We start from the raw sequence: 18,896 nt of genomic DNA, 5'->3' as shown, positions 1-18,896 counted from the left end.
CATTTTCCAACCAGTGACACATGTATGCACACAGGAATCAAAATCACTGTGTCCAGCCTATGGACACCGGAACGCCAACTCACAAGGTAAGTATGCACATTTTGGCTCTTACATGCCCTGTATCCCTATTATAGTTTGATAAACACAACATAAACCTCAAATTTTATATATTTTTTTCATATATTATTTTTTATAAACACAACCCCACTGGTACAGGGAATCAGGAGTGTGTTTGAAACCCCTGTATGAAGTATGTACACTTGGCAAAGTGTAGTAGTGTAAGCAGCCACGGAGTCCCTTGTGCCTGATATGCCAGATTGGACCTTTATAGTTTTTGCCTCGTACCATGTAGAAGATAGGCGCCCACTGGTATCAGAGTTTAACTTAGGTGCAATGTGAACATCTATATAGTTATTTAGTAGTTGAGAAATTAAGTATCGTTTGATAGCTTCTGTTGTTTATCTCCCAAGTGTTCAATAAAGTTACCTTTGGAGTGTAAGATGCCTCCAGACTCATCTCTCTGTGAACCCATCGAACCTGATATTTTTCAAACATAACAGCAACGTGCGTGTTCTAGTTTTAGTTAGAGTTGTATGATAACTGATGATGAAAACAGCTTATGACAGATCTGTCTGCTATGATCAACAGATCTCATTTACTGGAAAGAAAAAGCATTGTAATTGAATGGATAAGTTTTGACTATTTATTCCTATTCAAACAACTAATGAAACATATCCACTTTGATGAAAATAATCAATAATTGCTAATAAACACTTCCATACTTCTAATTTAATAGTTAGAATCCATTATTGTTTTATTGGAAAAGGGAATGATTCATAACATGTTTTATTCAAAAAGAACTTACTCCACTGCCAATATTCTGTAACTGTAGAAAAAATGTATCTTAACATTTTGGTGCATCCATTAATGTGTGTTAATATGGCACAAGGCCTCAGTTAGGGCAGACCAGACATTGTTCATTTTTTTTTACAGCCTAAAATATACTGGGTGCCCCTCAGTGTGTATGTGTTACATACCGAGCTACTGGTGTTTCAAAGGAAAATTTAAGCCATCGAATTGAGAAAATGGTAAGCACTCACTCCATGGGATGCTCAAAGTCAAAGGCTGATCGTGTTGTTAAGAAGGTGTATGTTCTGTTAACCTTCATTAATCATGGAATTGAGGTCAAGAGCTATGAGGTGATAGTCCAGGTATCTAAGACCTTATTTAGATTCCACTACAGGAAGGATGTGGATGCTTAGAGACCATGCAGAGGAGAATTATAAGGAGGCATTCTGGATAGAAGTCCATGGCTTATGAGGATAGGCTGAGGAAATTGGTCTTTTGACCATGGAAAAATGGAGGATGATGGAATGACCTGAAAGCAGGCTTGGAGTCATGGGGTGGGAGGGCACTCACAGGCCAAGCCCTCCCAAAATGAGCTATTGTGCTTCCCCATTTACCCATAGCAGTACTGTCACAAGCATCATGTGGTTTCACCTCCATGCACTACAAGCACGCGCGTTTGTCTGTTACATTGAAGGGAGAGGGAGGTGTGATGGTGAGGCATGGAGAAGGTTCCTAGCAGCTATGGCACCTGCTGTCCCCCCCCCCCCCCCCACACGCTGAGTGAGTTTTTGAATGTCAGTTACGTTAATGCTTACCTTAATGCCCCTCCTCCAACCCCCAGATTGGATATGTTCTGACACTGACTCGGTTATGAGAGGTATTGATGAAGTGGATGACCAGATGCTTTTTCTCTCCATGTACGTCCAATTTTCTTTTTTTAGCATTGTCATTGCAGGTGCCTCTAGCACATCCTGCAGCAGCTCATTCCCTTCACCTACTACCCTCTGTATGCAAAATTTGTCCCCAGGTCTCCTTTGCATCTTTCCCTTCTCACCTCAAACATGTCATAAATTTTAGACTCCCCACCTTGGAAGAGAATGCGTATCTACCAAAAACTCAATTTTATAAACATTGATAAGATCACCCCACGGTCTTCACTCCAGGGAATACACTCCCAGCCTACCTCATCTCTCTTTAAACCTCAAACCTTCCAGTCAAGGCAATGTTCCTGTGAAGCATTTCTGCACCATCTTTAGCTTAAGCACATTTAATTGCGTGGCAACCAGAACAGTACCAAATAACCCAAATGGGCCCCACCAACTGCATAACTGTTGCATCACATCCCAACCTCTGTGGTGCGCTGTCTGTCAGAAGCAAACACACAAAACCAAAAGACTGCACAACAGGCTTTATTTAACATAAACTTCCACAGAGCCAGCTGTGAGGTCTGAGAGCGACTTCGAAGGGCTGGCTCAGGCTTATATCCCGGAGGATGATTGACACCTAACAGGGTGGGGCTTGGTCTACTCAGGTCGGCTGATTGACAGCTGGCCATGTTGTTTTCTCCCCATGCTCTTCTCCAGGTACAGAGGTTGTCCCCTGCAGTCGGCCAATGGAGTACCACCACAACTCCCAAATCCAATGCTTCAGTTGACAAAGGCAACCATACCAAATGCCTTCTTCACTTGTATTGAAGTCACCACATCAAGGAATTAAGCATTTGCACACCTGTGTCTTCCTATATAAGAGTTCTGCCATCATGAAAGATGTATTTCAGAAATTGAAGGCTGTCAATCACTCTTAAGAGGGCAAGTCTTGACATGTTCAAAGAAAGAAATCAATGTTAATTGTGGGGGTGGGATTAATCAAAGAAAACATATAAGTTGTGGCCACGTGTGGTCCAATGCAATCTGAGTTCAGGAATGGAAAGGTCAGCTCAGAACCAGGAGAAAGCATACATTCCGATGCTAGGGTGCAAAGGAATTTGATGGCAGTGCCAAGTGCAAAGAAGAGATTGTAGTGAACTGCTGTTTTCCTGATTACCTAGTTCTGCCCCGGCCTTTGTCTGCACCTTTGGCCCCTCCCTCTTTTGACCTGGTATAAAGCCTCCAATACCTCGACCCTTCCCCCAAAAATCCAGGTCATGACACAGGATAATGTCCTTGTCCATTGTGAATAAAAGCCTGTCGATCAGTGTCTCAGTCTCGAGCCGCCACAAAAATAGGTCAAGAATGGTTGCTTCAGAATTCCGAATGATGTTTAAAGCAAAATAAACTATTTATTTTTAAAAACTGGCAAAGAAATATATAAAATCTAACTCAAGTTGAAATATTTCTCATTCAAAAATTTTAATATTTAATCTCTTCATTCCACATGTGTTTGAGGAAATAGGATCAGAAAAATTCCTTTTCATTTATTCCACCTCCGTCCATCATGAAGTTCAGCTCTGCAGGGCAGAGAGAGACAGAGAACCACTTTAAATGTCACATCATGGAGCTCAATGCTTACTAGTTTTCAACGCGACAGGAGGAACAACACCCCTGCACACAAAAAACATTGAAAAAGACCATAGTTTTCTTCATTTATTGAAAGAATGAAAGGAGTCTGAAAGATTTCAAGTCCAGCTATCATCATAAACATTTTATCTGGCCTGTGGCTGAATTAGAAAGAGCTTTGGCTACTCTGCCAACGACATTTCTTCTATTGGTTATGAGGTTGGGAGGATTTAGGAAGGAATATATAGGTCAGCACAATATCAAGGGCCTGTATTATGCTATATTGTTCTATGTTCTATTACAGCCCCTGCAATCTCTGGTGTATCACCAAGAAATGTAATGTTCTGGACAGCCTAAGATACAGTAGAATCTTTTTTTGGAGGGCTTGAAGGAACATCAAAGACATCAAAGCTTAATTTCACACAGCACAGAGCAGCTGACTCCACTGACATGCCTACAAACCTCCCCAGGTTATTATTGTACTCCATCTCTCGTGCAAAGCTAGCAATGTATTGGGAATATATTCAGTCTTGTGCAGGACTGTAGTACCCTTAACAGTGGAACTCAGTTTTGTCAGATACCTGATCTTACATTGAAGCAAGTAGAATTTATAGGCTGATGTTGCATCTTCAAATTCAGCACTGCTGAATTCCTGCCTTATGCCTGTGCTCTTACAGAGACTGAGAGGTGCTCTCCACCCTCACTGTTAGATCTGTAGCTGCACACAAAGTTGAACATCACTGTGATGTAGATAAAGTTCAACTGCAGTCTTTGAGGGGAACTGAATGCAAGGCCTGAGCTGCACTGCTTTCATACTGCTGGACAAGTTTAACAGGCTGTCAGAAACATCAAAAATGTCCAGAGCATATCCATGTGTCAATGCCTACTTAAAGGCTATTTGCCTCACAAGTTGTCCAGGGGACCTTCACTCTTTGGAGTGCTGACATAACTGTTTGTTGCTCAATTTTGCTGCAAGCCATTCTTCCCTCTGAGTGATCATGACAAGCTATTAAACACCATCAGCACCAGGATTAGTTATTCAGAACATGCCTGTAAATCTCCTCATATTCCCACTTTCCCTCAGCTCTTGATGCTTTTTGGGTCTCATAGCACTTCCTGCTTTGCATTTCTTTTCTAGTATTTGAAGTCCAGTGCCAGTGGAATATCAGCCCCTTACTCTTGGGTCTGTTCTATGTCACAGTTGTCGTTAGCCCCTTCAGAGCTTGACAGCAGTGCTCAACTCCCAGTTAAAAAGGTTACCCAGTTAGAGAAGATGTATTGGACTCCAGAAATTACTCCTGCTCAGTTTGAGGTAGCAGAGCCATATTTTGAAAATGTCAGATCTGAGAAGTTCAGTTGCTTGCTTGAAACTTTTGGGCAGACATTACATTTTAACAAAATCTGGGGAAACTGATGTGATACTAGTTGAATAGAGCAGAAATATTTATCAGGCATCTCTATCTGCTATCAGCCATCATGAGCTTCCACAAAGGATGAACAAAAATTAACATCAAGCTTTATGAAGTGGAGAGTTGCCTGTCTGGGCTCTTACTCAAAGCGCTGACAAACCGAGCCTCCATGGCCTGCTGAAATGTTTATGAAGGCATCATTTCATATTATCCTTCAACACAAGCACAATTTCATTGCTGTTACAGAGATCTGAGTGATCTTAACAGCATCATCAGGGTCAAAGTTGAATACAAAGCTACTCCACTGGAGCCGCAGGTTTCATCTGACCTGCCTCTTTCTACTGTACTAGGGCCAATCATTCACCCATATAATTGGAGCCAAATACAGGAGAGGAGGGGAGAGAGACAGGTGGAATTACATGGAATCTATTTTGTTTCTACCTTCAGAAACAGACATCATAATGAAAATGTTAATCTTCTCTGTCCACCATCCTGTCAGCCTTCATATCTTTAAAGTGGACTGTTCATACCATGACTGCACTCACTGTGTTATGCATTAATGAAGATGGCTCCATGCACCTGGAAGAATCTTAATTGAAGCAACTTGATTTCAAACTGATTGCATCTTCGATAACATCATCCATCTAAAACCAAATATGATCACAGGTTGAAGTGACAAACAGAATTTTTCATTTAAAGTTGCAATCAAATGCAATGCACTGGAGATTGCAATACATCAGAGCTGCTGAGAGAAATCACTGCAGTAGTCATGTACTTGGATGTGCTACTGATAGATTTAATCAAATGTATGGGTTTCACCCAAAAACAGCTTTTAGCCAAGCTAATCACACATCCCCCTTTTGATCAACTTTTTCAGGGTCTTTGGTAATAATGCAGATAAACCAGATGCCTTCATAGCTTTATTTATGTCATTGACCCATACCTCAATAGGAATTGGTCATGGAGGTTCCCCTATACAATTCCCTCACTGATAGGCTGGGATAAGAGTGCTTCATTTTGGTAATTCTCAATCTTCTCCAAGCAAAACGTTTATGAACATTGAGGTAAGATCATGAAATATTTTAAGAAACAAAGTCCAATAGCTAGGAGAAATTTTAAATTGCCTTCATAAGTCAGAGTATTTAGTACAGAAGTTAGGAGGTCATGTTGTAGTTGTGTACAACTTTGGGGAGTTCCCATTTGAAGTGCCTGTGCCTAAACTTTTATCCCAAATCCTTGGAACCAGACACTTTTTAGAATGTTTCAGATATTAATGTTATGGGCCCAGTGGACCCCAAAACCCAGCAGCAATAGAAATTCACCAAGATAAAATGGTTACTTAAACAAAAGTTTTTAATTTTCTTTGTTCAAACTTTAACTTATTACTATTACCTTCTTTCTTTTCTTCTTCTTCTTTGGCTTGGCTTCGCGGACGAAGATTTAAGGATGGGGGTAAATGTCCACGTCAGCTGCAGGCTCGTTTGTGGCTGACAAGTCTGATGCGGGATAGGCAGACACGGTTGCAGCGAAAAATTGGTTGGTTGGGGTTGGGTGTTGGGTTTTTCCTCCTTTGCCTTTTGTCAGTGTGGTGGGCTCTGCGGTCTTCTTCAAAGGAGGTTGCTGCCCGCCGAACTGTGAGGCGCCAAGATGCACGGTTTGAGGCGATATCAGCCCACTGGTGGTGGTCAATGTGGCAGGCACCAAGAGATTTCTTTAGGCAGTCCTTGTACCTTTTCTTTGGTGCACCTCTGTCACGGTGGCCAGTGGAGAGCTCGCCATATAACACGATCTTGGGAAGGCGATGGTCCTCCATTCTGGAGATGTGACCCACCCAGCGCAGCTGGATCTTCAGCAGCGTGGACTCGATGCTGTCGACCTCTGCCATCTCGAGTACTTCGACGTTAGGGATGAAAGCGCTCCAATGAATATTGAGGATGGAGCAGAGACAACGCTGGTGGAAGCGTTCTAGTAGCCGTAGGTGATGCCGGTAGAGGACCCATGATTCGGAGCCGAACAGGACTGTGGGTATGACAACGGCTCTGTATACACTTATCTTTGTGAGGTTTTTCAGTTGGTTGTTTTTCCAGACTCTTTAGTGTAGTCTTCCAAAGGCGCTATTTGCCTTGGTGAGTCTGTTGTCTATCTCATTGTCGATCCTTGCATCTGATGAAATGGTGCAGCCGAGATAGGTAAACTGGTTGACCGTTTTGAGTTTTGTGTGCCCGATGGAGATGTGGGGGGGCTGGTAGTCATGGTGGGGAGCTGGCTGATGGAGGACCTCAATTTTCTTCAGGCTGACTTCCAGCCCAAACATTTTGGCAGTTTCCGCAAAACAGGACGTCAAGCGCTGAAGAGCTGGCTCTGAATGGGCAACTAAAGCAGCATCATCTGCAAAGAGTAGTTCACGGACAAGTTGCTCATGTTTCTTGGTGTGAGCTTGCAGGCGCCTCAGATTGAAGAGACTGCCATCCGTGCGGTACCGGATGTAAACAGCGTCTTCATTGTTGAGGTTTCATGGCTTGGTTCAGCATCATGCTGAAGAAGATTGAAAAGAGTGTTGGTGCGAGAACACAGCCTTGCTTCACGCCATTGTTAATGGAGAAGGGTTCAGAGAGCTCATTGCTGTATCTGACCCGACCTTGTTGGTTTTCGTGCAGTTGGATAATCATGTTGAGGAACTTTGGGGGACATCCGATGCGCTCTAATATTTGCCAAAGCCCTTTCCTGCTCACGGTGTCGAAGGCTTTGGTGAGGTCAACAAAGGTGATGTAGAGTCCTTTGTTTTGTTCTCTGCACTTTTCTTGGAGCTGTCTGAGGGCAAAGACCATGTCAGTAGTTCCTCTGTTTGCACGAAAGCCGCACTGTGATTCTGGGAGAATATTCTTGGCGACACTAGGTATTACTCTATTTAGGAGAATCCTAGCAAAGATTTTGCCTGCAATGGAGAGCAGCGTGATTCCCCTGTAGTTTGAGCAGTCTGATTTCTCGCCTTTGTTTTTGTACAGGGTGATGATGGTGGCATCACGAAGGTCCTGAGGCAGTTTTCCTTGGTCCCAACAAAGCTTGAAAAACTCATGCAGTTTGGCATGCAGAGTTTTGCCACCAGCCTTCCAGACCTCTGGGGGGATTCCATCCATACCTGCTGCTTTGCCACATTTCAGTTGTTCGATTGCCTTATATGTCTCATCCTGGGTGAGGACCTCATCCAGCTCTAGCCTTAGGGGTTGTTGAGGGAGCTGGAGCAAGGCGGAATCTTGGACTGAGCGGTTGGCACTGAAAAGAGATTGGAAGTGTTCTGACCACCGGTTGAGGATGGAGATCTTGTCGCTGAGGAGGACTTTGCCGTCTGAGCTGCGCAGCGGGCTTTGGACTTGGGGTGAGGGGCCGTACACAGCCTTTAGAGCCTCGTAGAAACCCCTGAAGTCACCAATGTCCGCGCTGAGCTGGGTTCGTTTGGCGAGGCTAGTCCACCACTCATTTATAAAACCAATATAAAACCTACGACCCAAGGACCTCGCTGCCACGTCCCAGCTTGCTTGGCCTCAGCACATGAACCATGGGTGTAAAGGGTGGGGCCAGTACTGCGCACACTGCACTCCACCTAAAAACTCCTTTGCGCAGGCCCAAGGACAGGTCCACGTCCTCCCCCTCCACGTCCTCCCCCTCCACGTCCTCCCCCTCCACGTCCTCCCCCTCCACGTCCTCCCCCTCCACGTCCTCCCCCTCCACGTCCTCCCCCTCCACGTCCTCCCCCTCCACGTCCTCCCCCTCCACGTCCTCCCCCTCCACGTCCTCCCCCTCCACGTCCTCCCCCTCCACGTCCTCCCCCTCCACGTCCTCCCCCTCCACGTCCTCCCCCTCCACGTCCTCCCCCTCCACGTCCTCCCCCTCCACGTCCTCCCCCTCCACGTCCTCCCCCTCCACGTCCTCCCCCTCCACGTCCTCCCCCTCCACGTCCTCCCCCTCCACGTCCTCCCCCTCCACGTCCTCCCCCTCCACGTCCTCCCCCTCCACGTCCTCCCCCTCCACGTCCTCCCCCTCCACGTCCTCCCCCTCCACGTCCTCCCCCTCCACGTCCTCCCCCTCCACGTCCTCCCCCTCCACGTCCTCCCCCTCCACGTCCTCCCCCTCCACGTCCTCCCCCTCCACGTCCTCCCCCTCCACGTCCTCCCCCTCCACGTCCTCCCCCTCCACGTCCTCCCCCTCCACGTCCTCCCCCTCCACGTCCTCCCCCTCCACGTCCTCCCCCTCCACGTCCTCCCCCTCCACGTCCTCCCCCTCCACGTCCTCCCCCTCCACGTCCTCCCCCTCCACGTCCTCCCCCTCCACGTCCTCCCCCTCCACGTCCTCCCCCTCCACGTCCTCCTCCTCAAAAGATGCTCACAAACTCAAGCTAGCATGCTGGAACATCAGAACCATGCTAGACAAGGCTGACAGCCACCGACCTGAACGTCGGTCTGCCCTCATTGCACATGAACTCCTCAGACTTGACATCGACATAGCTGCTCTCAGTGAAGTCCGCCTGGCAGATGTAGGCAGCCTCCAAGAACGCAGCGCGGGCTACACACTCTACTGGTCTGGCAAGCCTTCGGATGAATGACGCCTATCTGGTGTAGGCTTCATGGTCAAGAACTTCATTGCCTCCAAATTCGAAAACCTTCCGACAGGCCACTCGGACTGAATCATGTCCATGCGACTCCCCCTTCAAAACAAGCGTTGCATCACCCTCATCAGTGTCTATGCTCCAACCCTCCAGGCGGAACCAACAGAAAAGGACAAGTTCTACACTGACCTGCGCAACCTCATCCAACGCACCCCTACAGCCGACAAGGTTGTCATCCTTGGCGACTTCAACGCTCGCGTCGGCAATGACTCAGAAACCTGGCCAGGAATCCTGGGCAAGCATGGTGTCGGCAAGTGCAACGACAATGGGCGCCTCCAGTTGGAGCTCTGCGCAGAACAGCGGCTTGTCATTACAAACACCCTTTTTTCAGCAGAGGGACAGCCTTAAGACTACCTGGATGCATCCCCGATCCAAACACTGGCACCTCCTGGACTACATCCTGGTGCGAGAAAGTGACAAACGAGATGTGCTCCACACCAGGGTCATGCCCAGCGCGGAATGCCACACTGACCACCTGCTGGTTCGCTGCAAGCTCAACCTTCACTTCAAGCCAAAGCCCAGGAACAGTAAAGCCCCCAGAAAGAGGTTCAATGTTGGAAACCTGCAGTCAGACGAAACGAGAGGAAACTTCCAGGCAAACCTCAAAGCAAAGCTCGACGATGCAATCCGCCTCACGGACCTGTCCCCTGATACCCTCTGGGATCAGTTGAAGACTACCATACTGCAATCCACTGAAGAGGTACTGGGCTTCTCCTCCAGGAAAAACAAGGACTGGTTCGACGAAAACAGCCAGGAAATCCAGGAGCTGCTGGCAAAGAAGCGAGCTGCCCAACAGGCTCACCTTTACAAAGCCGTCCTGTCCAGAGAAGAAACAAGCCTTCCGTTGCGCATGCAGCCATCTTCAGCGCAAACTCCGGGAGATGCACTATACCTTAACACCCTTCTAAATGCATGTGTATGAAATGTGTACAAGTTTAGAAAAGTTCTTTGATTCACAGTTCAATCTCACTTTGCACTCCTCCAAGTTCACTGGTATCAGGCAATTCTTATACTATGCACCAAATTTAACATTTATGAATTTTCACCAAGCTCTGGTGTTTAAAGGTAATTAGTTATCACTCAGGAAGGTTCTCATTGGAAACGCACAAACTGATTCCTTCCAATCAGCCACTTCAGTGTCTTGCCAAAGAAACTTACCCCCATCAGGGTTTTCCAAATGATAACCTCTTCTTCTGCAGGTCACCACAGAATTCCTTTTTGTTTCCCTTATTTCAGGATAAACACTCTAACCAGCCATTTCCTCTTGTATGGACAAGAAGGATTTTGAGCAGGCTGAACTCAGAACTCACAACTTGTCTTCATTTTTTTTGTAAACAAGCTGCCAGTTTACCATACTGCAGAAACTAATTTTCTCTCTCTCTGAGAAAGCTTGCTTGGTGGTCTCTCTCTGCTTGCAAAATCACTTGGTCTTAGAACAGCAAACTATATCCGGACAGATTGCAGCACCTGACCCAAACTGGAGTCTGTTCATCTGTTGCTTTCAAAACAATAATCTATTACACCCCAGTATGTCTAATTAACACCTATTTGTGAAGTCCTTCAGCAAAGCAGTTTCCATTGTCTTTACAAAGGCACTGGGTCTGGAATGTCTGGTTTGAGCAGAGCTCTTGCATTTTACAAGAGCTCTGTTTTGTGAAGTGTTTGAAACCAACACTAAAAACCCCCACAATTTATCTTCTTTAAACCATATCTGTATACAATATAAAAGATTATATGATCTGTCACAGAATAATCAGCAGTACCTTTAAGTAACTGTGCTGCTGGACATTGGGGGCAATTGCGGCAGTGCTGGACGTTGGCGACCGTTGTGATGGACCTGGACGTCAAGGGCAATTGTGGCAGCACTTGGCGTCAGGAGGCAATTATGAAAATATTTGGTTTTCGGAGGTGTTTGATTAACAGAATTTCAGATAAAAGATTTTGTTCCTGCATCATGTTCAGTTTTGATCACCATGAGACAGGAAAGAGGTTTCTAAACTGGAGGGTGCAGCGAAGATTTATAAGGATGCTATCAGGTCTTAGGGTGCTGAGCTAAAGAGGGAGTTTGAGCAGGCTAGAGTTTTATTCCTTGGAGCACAGGAGGATAAAGGGTAATCTCATAAAAGTGTTCAAATTTATACAAGGTGTAGGTCAGGAGAACAGAGTCTTGTGCTCATAGTAGGGAAAAATCAAGAATCAGAGAATATCAGTTTAAAGTGGTTGGGCTGGGGGAGAGATTCTACAGGAACCTAAGGAGCTATAATATTTTTAATAGAGAAATTGGTGGATGCATGAAAAGGACTGCTGGAAGTGATCGAGGCAAGTACTGTTGCAATGAAAGAAATACACATGGATAGAATGGGTGTAAATCGACAATGGTCAAACACAGGCAGATGGAATGAGTGTGGATGTTTCATTCTATTTGGCATGGGCAAGTTTGGCTGAAGAGCTGGTTTCCCTGCTATATGATTGGATCAGGAGTGGAAAGGCTTTCTGAATGATTGTGAAAGGCTCAGTTTCATCCACAATTCCCTAATAACAAATATGTCCACACTTACATGGAACAATGTGCAGAATATGCTGAAAACACTTAGGAGATCAGACAGCATATGCGGACAGATAAACAGAGTGAATGTTTCAATTCAAATACTCAACCTTTCCTCAGATTTAAACTCAGATTTATGGCATTTGCACTTTAAAAATTAATCTCAATTTTTTGACATTCAACAGTACTCCTCCCATTATCAACATAATGGGGATCTCAATTTATTGCAAACTCATCTGAAGTAGCCATATTAAAATTGTGTGTAAAAGAAATGTGACCACCCTCCTGACTTCCCAAAACCTTTCCATAATCTCCTGGGCATAACTTTAATCTTAACATGCATGTCTTGGTGACTTTATGCTATCTGGGACAAAGATCCCAATTAGCAAATGACCTCCACCAGGCCAGACATTAATTTCTTCCATAGATAGTATAATGTGTTATTGTTTGTATCATTTACAAAATGGCTGGTGTTACTCACCAATAATCAAAACCTGCAATCGGTCTCTGAGGACAAAGGCAGTAGGCTTATCCAAGTGTCAATATTTGCAAGTCCTTTTTAAGACTCCTTCTATCATGACTTGGAAATGCCCTGACATAGAACTGTGGCAGTTAAACAAATTCATCCTTGCCTTCCTTGAGATTAGTCAAGGAAGAGCAATAAATGCTGTTTTTTCTGCACTTCTCACATCATGGGGAGATACAGATGATGTAGCAGTTACGCAACACCTTTACAGCACCAGTGATCAGGACCAAGGTTCCATCCCTGCTCTGTCTGTCAGGAGTTTGTATGTTTGCATGGGTTTTCTCCAGGTTCTTTGGTTTCCTCCCACCATTCAAAACATACTGGCAATAAAGCTTAATTGGATGTAAATTGGGTGGCACAGACTCATGGGCCGTAATGGCCTGTTACCATGACGTATGTTTAAATTTATAATTTTAAAACCTCTCAAATTAATAAAAATACTCTGATGTATTAATTTCCTTTCGGAAACCACTTTTAACAGCATACGAGACATCCTCCATTGTAAATTTACGATGCTCAGCTAGTGCCATTTTCCTGTACATGGAGATGCAACAAACCACATAAGCAATTTCCATCCCTATAATAACAGCGTTAATTAGCAGAATGCTCAGAACAACTTCATTGAAGTTTTAAACCCAATACACAACTTTGTATTGAGGCATTAGAACAGATAATTGGTCAAAGACACAACTTTCAGAAAGCTCTGAGATTTCATATTTCTTATTTCAGATTTATTGTCAGACTATATACTCTGACAATAATCACATACAACCCTGAAATTCTTTTATCCTGCAGGTGAGGCAGAATTACAACTTATAGGTAATGTTTAAAAAAAATACAAATGTAAACAAATAAAGAAATGTAAACAGGTAACAAATGTAAACAAGTTGACTGTACAATAGAGAATTTATTTTAAAAAATCAATAAAGTGCACAAGAGTTATTAAATGAGTCCCTGAGTTTGTCGTTGAAAAATCTGATAGTGGAGGTGTAGTAGGTGTTCCTGAACCGGGTGGTGCAAGTCTTGTGGTACCTGTACCTCTTTGCTGATGGCAGCATCAGGAATAGAGTGTGTGATGGGTGGTGTGGTATGAAGAAGACAGATAGATGTAGTTCTGAAGAAAATTCCAGAGGTTATGTAATACAAAAGCCATGGCCGCCATTGTCTAAGAAAAATGATGAGTGTAAGCGTTGGAAGTTGGATATGGAAGAGCACATAGATTGAGATTGATATTAAGATCAATGGAAGGGGGGGGGATTTATACATTGTATATTAAAAAAAATAATGTATTCAAAAAAAGCTCAATGGAAATAGGAGAGTTGAAGGGTATGGAGAGGATAGAATGGATGGGATAGTACACAGGTGTGAATGTACAAAGTTTCTTTTATGTAAAGAACCTCGAGATAGTCAACAATATTCAGAGGGGGAGAGGGGGAGAGGGGGAGAGGGGGAGAGGGGGAGAGGGGGAGAGGGGGAGAGGGGGAGAGGGGGAGAGGGGGAGAGGGGGAGAGGGGGAGAGGGAGAGGGGGAGAGGGGGAGAGATGGCAGCGCAGCTGAAAGCGGTGGCTACAGCAGCACAATTCGGGTGGGCTTAAATCTAAGGAAGCTGGCTTTTGTTCTGAAATCTGGAAAAATCCGGAATACACTGTCCCCCAAGGTTTTCAGATAAGGGATTGTGTACCTATATTGTAAATGGACGATTGCCTTTTGTATTACAACAAAAAAACAAAGATCCTATTGATGCATACCATGGTGATTTATTGATGATATTGATAGTTAACTGCTTGGCTCATGCATTTGATGTTGTCATTGCAATTGGATAACTTCTTTTGTTGACTTTGGCTTGCAAATTTACAAACCTGCTCTCTCGAATATTATTACAGCTCCAATTAATTTAGCAAATGTAAATCTTCCTCCAGTGGTCACAATGTGATTGATATTTATCTACCAGAAAATAAATATTCTTCCAGGGAAAAAAATGTCATTACACTCATTAAAAATTCAACTGAGACGAATAAAAAGTGGGGAATGGTCAACTAAAAATTAATCGGATCTGTTGATGCAACAAGAGGGGAGTAGATGTGTTGATCAAATTCCCATTTCCAAGCAGTTGTAATCAACCTTTTTGCCCCAGTGAGCCATTGAATTAAGCAACACAAAGATAGCCATTAATTATAATGTGCCTTCATTTATCTTTGATAAAATTCAACTCACAATTCACATTTGAAGGTATTCATTAGCATTAACTAGACAAATATATTAGAGCTCTGTTGCTCTGGAAAAGGTAGCAGTGATAATACTGTCAGGTTGGTTCAATTTGTACAGTTAGAATAGGGTTCTCAACCTTTTTATCCCCACTCACATACCACTAAGCATTCCCTACAACATAGGGGCTCTGTGATTGGGTGGTATGTGGATGAAAATAAAAAAAAGTTTGAAAACCACAGTTTTAATGGTACCTAATTGACTTATGTTCATGGTTTCATAACTCCAAAGGAAATGGGCCAATGGCATTTTTCTCAAGCAAAATATTTGAGTTTTTAAAAAATTATATAAGTGAATTTATGGGGTTTGACTATCCTAAATATTTTTTTTTAGATTTTATTAAGGTATAATGTATTTTTTTTATAATAGTATTTAAGTGATTTATACCTTTAATCATTTTAATAGACAATTATATTTAATAATAAAAGATGGAATTAAAATTTGTTATATGGTGTTTAATTTTGTTATGTATGTTATTATTTTGCCTTGCTTTATTAATCTTTTATATGAATTGTTATGTTAAACTCAATAAATACATTTTGAAAATAAAATATTTCAATCACAATTAGGACTAGAACAGTGGGTTCTTAACCATTTTTCCCTTAATCACAGAGCACCTATGGCATAGGCGTTACTTAAAGTGATACATGAGTGGAAAGAAAAAGTTTGAAAACTACCATCTTAGATCATCAAAGTCTTAAATGTGAAAGTTTTTTTTGTTTAAAAAAAGATCAACCCTGAGATCATTTGGGGGATGCCACATAATGCTGTAGGATCTATATGCAAGGACTTGACTCCCTTGGTTAATTTATTTTAAAGTTTAAATTAATAAAGTTTTAAACTAATTGTACCTTTACAATATTTTTTTAATACTTCTACTTTGCATTAAAAATGCCTCATAAAAAAATAAATTACCTACAGCTGGATGTGGAACCCGATGAGAAGAGGAGATCTGAGGCCTAACTTAATGAGGCAGGGGCTAGTACTCAGTCTGCTCTCCAACTGAATGATCATCTTGAAGAGCTCTCTACTGACGTCACCTATCCACAACTGAGATGGCATTAAAGAACGTGGACCTGAACTGCGCATGAGCTGTGGTTTAAAAACAAAGCATTTCTGGGAGTAGGACTACAAAGTATAGAGAAGTCAGGGACCTCAACTGCAGCAGGAGACAGGTTAGGTAACCAAAGAAGAACAACAGGAAGAGGTAATTAAAGTTAAAACTATTTCATAGCCTAAAGTAGAAGACTTAACTACAACTATAATGGATTCACTTAAAGCCAGGAAAGGAGGATTGAAGGCAGAAATTAAAAGAATGAAAGCAGAAATGAAAGCAGCAGTGAAAGGGGAAACGATTGGGAGTGTTAGCGATTGGGAGTGTTAGCGATTGGGAGTGTTAGCGATTGGGAGTGTTAGCGATTGGGAGTGTTAGCGATTGGGAGTGTTAGCGATTGGGAGTGTTAGCGATTGGGAGTGTTAGCGATTGGGAGTGTTAGCGATTGGGAGTGTTAGCGATTGGGAGTGTTAGCGATTGGGAGTGTTAGCGATTGGGAGTGTTAGCGATTGGGAGTGTTAGCGATTGGGAGTGTTAGCGATTGGGAGTGTTAGCGATTGGGAGTGTTAGCGATTGGGAGTGTTAGCGATTGGGAGTGTTAGCGATTGGGAGTGTTAGCGATTGGGAGTGTTAGCGATTGGGAGTGTTAGCGATTGGGAGTGTTAGCGATTGGGAGTGTTAGCGATTGGGAGTGTTAGCGATTGGGAGTGTTAGCGATTGGGAGTGTTAGCGATTGGGAGTGTTAGCGATTGGGAGTGTTAGCGATTGGGAGTGTTAGCGATTGGGAGTGTTAGCGATTGGGAGTGTTAGCGATTGGGAGTGTTAGCGATTGGGAGTAAAATGAAGAAAAAATTGGAGAAAATGGATGAGAAAATTACAAGAATACAAAAAGATATGGAACATGTTGAAAACAGGGTAACGATTGTGGAAAGTACAATCACTGGTTTAATTACAGTAAATCAAAATATTTTGGAGGAAGTGGATGGAATAATATTAAAATAGAAGGCTTTCCAGAAGGAAAAGAAGGTTCAGATGCAATTCATTTTTTTCATGAGTGGATTCGTGAAGTTTTGGGAGAGCAACATTTTGAAAATCCAATTGAAAGTATTCAGAGCTCGGAAACCAGAACTACTTCCAAACCAGAGACACTCATCTATATTAATTAAGTTTCTATGTTATTAAGATTGAAGGTTTTTAAGTCTTGCAGTCAAAGGGGCAAGGGAATGGCAAGGCCCACTTCAAAGTGATGGAAACAGAATTTTATTCTATCCTGACCTGAGTGAAGATCTACTGAAGAGCAGGAAAGAATTCAACACAGCTAAGAAAGCTCTTTTTGATAAAAGTTATACATTTGTTCTACATTACCCTGCAACTTAAGATTTTTTTTTTTTATATACCTGGAGACCAAAATAGATTATTTTCCATCTTTGCTCAAGCAGAAGTCTTTGTTGGGGATGTTCCCTTGAGTGCAGTCTCAAGATACTGCATCTCTGATATGATGAACTATTTCCTATTTTTCCTGTTTCATTATTATTGGAAAAGAGGAAGTTTGTAAGATGAAAGAAATTAAATAAGAATTATTCTTTTTTCCTCTTCTTCCTTCTTGATTTCTGGGAGATTATTTTAGTTGTGGACAACTAAATAATTAAAGTTTTTGTGTTCAATATACCAGGGGAATTGGGGAGAGAGGGAGGTGCTGATCACTGTAAGTTTGTGTGCATTTTTGTGACCTCAGTCACAAACTGTAAAAAGAATTGAGGTAGCTTTGTATTTTTAGACAACACTTACGGGGAGGGTTTTCTTTTAGGCAAATATGGTTTTAAGTGTGGGATTAAATATTTTTTGAATGTTTATTTCTCTTTTCTATTTGGATTGCTGGAGGAGATGAATACTGACATATGACATTTAGATTTGCCTAGGAGATCACAGAAGAGGATTGGTTACATTTTATGCTTCAAAGATTGATGAGGAGGCATTTATTAAAGAAACATTTCTTAATTTAGCAGAAACACATGATAATATTTTAATAGGAGGTGATTTCAATTTTTGTTTAGATCCTTTGTTCTCATCGCGACTCCAGTAGATCTATCTAACAAAAGTAACAAAAGCTAAATTGGTTTTAATGAAAGATTGAATTTAATAGATACAAGCAGGAAAATTCATTATCGAGAGAAAGATTATTCAATTTATTAAAGTAGGTATGATTTTTATTCTAGAATTGATTAACTTTTGATCTCAGCACAATAGCAAGCTAGGATTCTTGAAGCTGATTATAAAGCAAGGATTTTATCTGATCATTCACTTTTACTAATAACAATGAAAATGCCTGATAAGGAGAAAACGATTTATAATTGGAGATTGAATTATTTATTATTGAAAATATTTTTTGTGAATTTCTTAGAAGACAAATTCAAATATTTTGTAATACAAATTGGAACTCTCTAAATTATAAGTTTATTATATGGGATGCCTTCAAAGCATATTTAAGAGGTCAAATTACAACCTTTATTTTTAAAAATAAAAAAAGAGAATATAAGAGAGAGATTAAGCAGTTAGAAAGAGAAATATCAGTTCAGCAAAGGATCTTCAAATACAGGATGCTGAAGACAAAAATAGCAATTGATTAATAAAAAATCTATATGACATTACAAATTTACAGAACAGAAAAAAACATTACAAGAACAAAACAAGACATTATGGATTACGTGAGAGATCACAAAGTACTTGCTTGGCAATTAAAAGCAGAACAGATCTCGAGAATAATTAATACAATTAAAAACAATACTAATGTTATTATTTATTTCTTCAAGCTTATAAATGAATCATTTAAGAATTTTTATTCATTATATAGCTCAACCTTTAAAAGACAAAAAATAAATAAATAGATAGTTATTTATCACAGGTAATTTTGCCTAGATTAAGTTTGGAAGATGAATTGAACTGAATGCTCCTTTGACTCAGAGTAGAGGTGAGGGAAGCTATGAGCTCACTACAAGTAATAAGTCTCCAGGAGAAGATGGATTCCCATCTGAATTTTATAAAGATTTTGAAGGTTTATTATTTCCTATTTTTTTATGGAAGTACTAGATC

At 42.1% G+C, this 18,896-nt stretch overlaps 1 long non-coding RNA gene across 2 annotated transcripts in view; it reads right to left on the bottom strand.

Annotated features, from left to right (window-relative positions):
- The window catches only part of LOC138739945 (uncharacterized), a 107,380-nt gene that overhangs the window by 22,183 nt on the left and 66,301 nt on the right, over window positions 1–18,896 (bottom strand). The window contains exons 5-6 of one of the 2 annotated variants that reach the window (XR_011342593.1): window positions 5,299–5,397; window positions 3,212–3,295 (exon numbers count right to left, since the gene is read on the bottom strand). The exons of the other annotated variant lie outside the window; for it this stretch is intronic. This is a non-coding gene — a long non-coding RNA (uncharacterized lncRNA). Of the gene's footprint in view, window positions 1–3,211; window positions 3,296–5,298; window positions 5,398–18,896 lie in introns of those variants that run through there. 2 annotated transcript variants of the gene reach the window in all.

The sequence above is a fragment of the Narcine bancroftii genome, chromosome 7 (assembly GCF_036971445.1).
Source record: "Narcine bancroftii isolate sNarBan1 chromosome 7, sNarBan1.hap1, whole genome shotgun sequence".
NCBI classification, from domain to species: domain Eukaryota; kingdom Metazoa; phylum Chordata; class Chondrichthyes; order Torpediniformes; family Narcinidae; genus Narcine; species Narcine bancroftii.
Note: the sequence above shows the minus strand (reverse complement) of the source record. Positions and strands in the feature narration are given on the sequence as shown.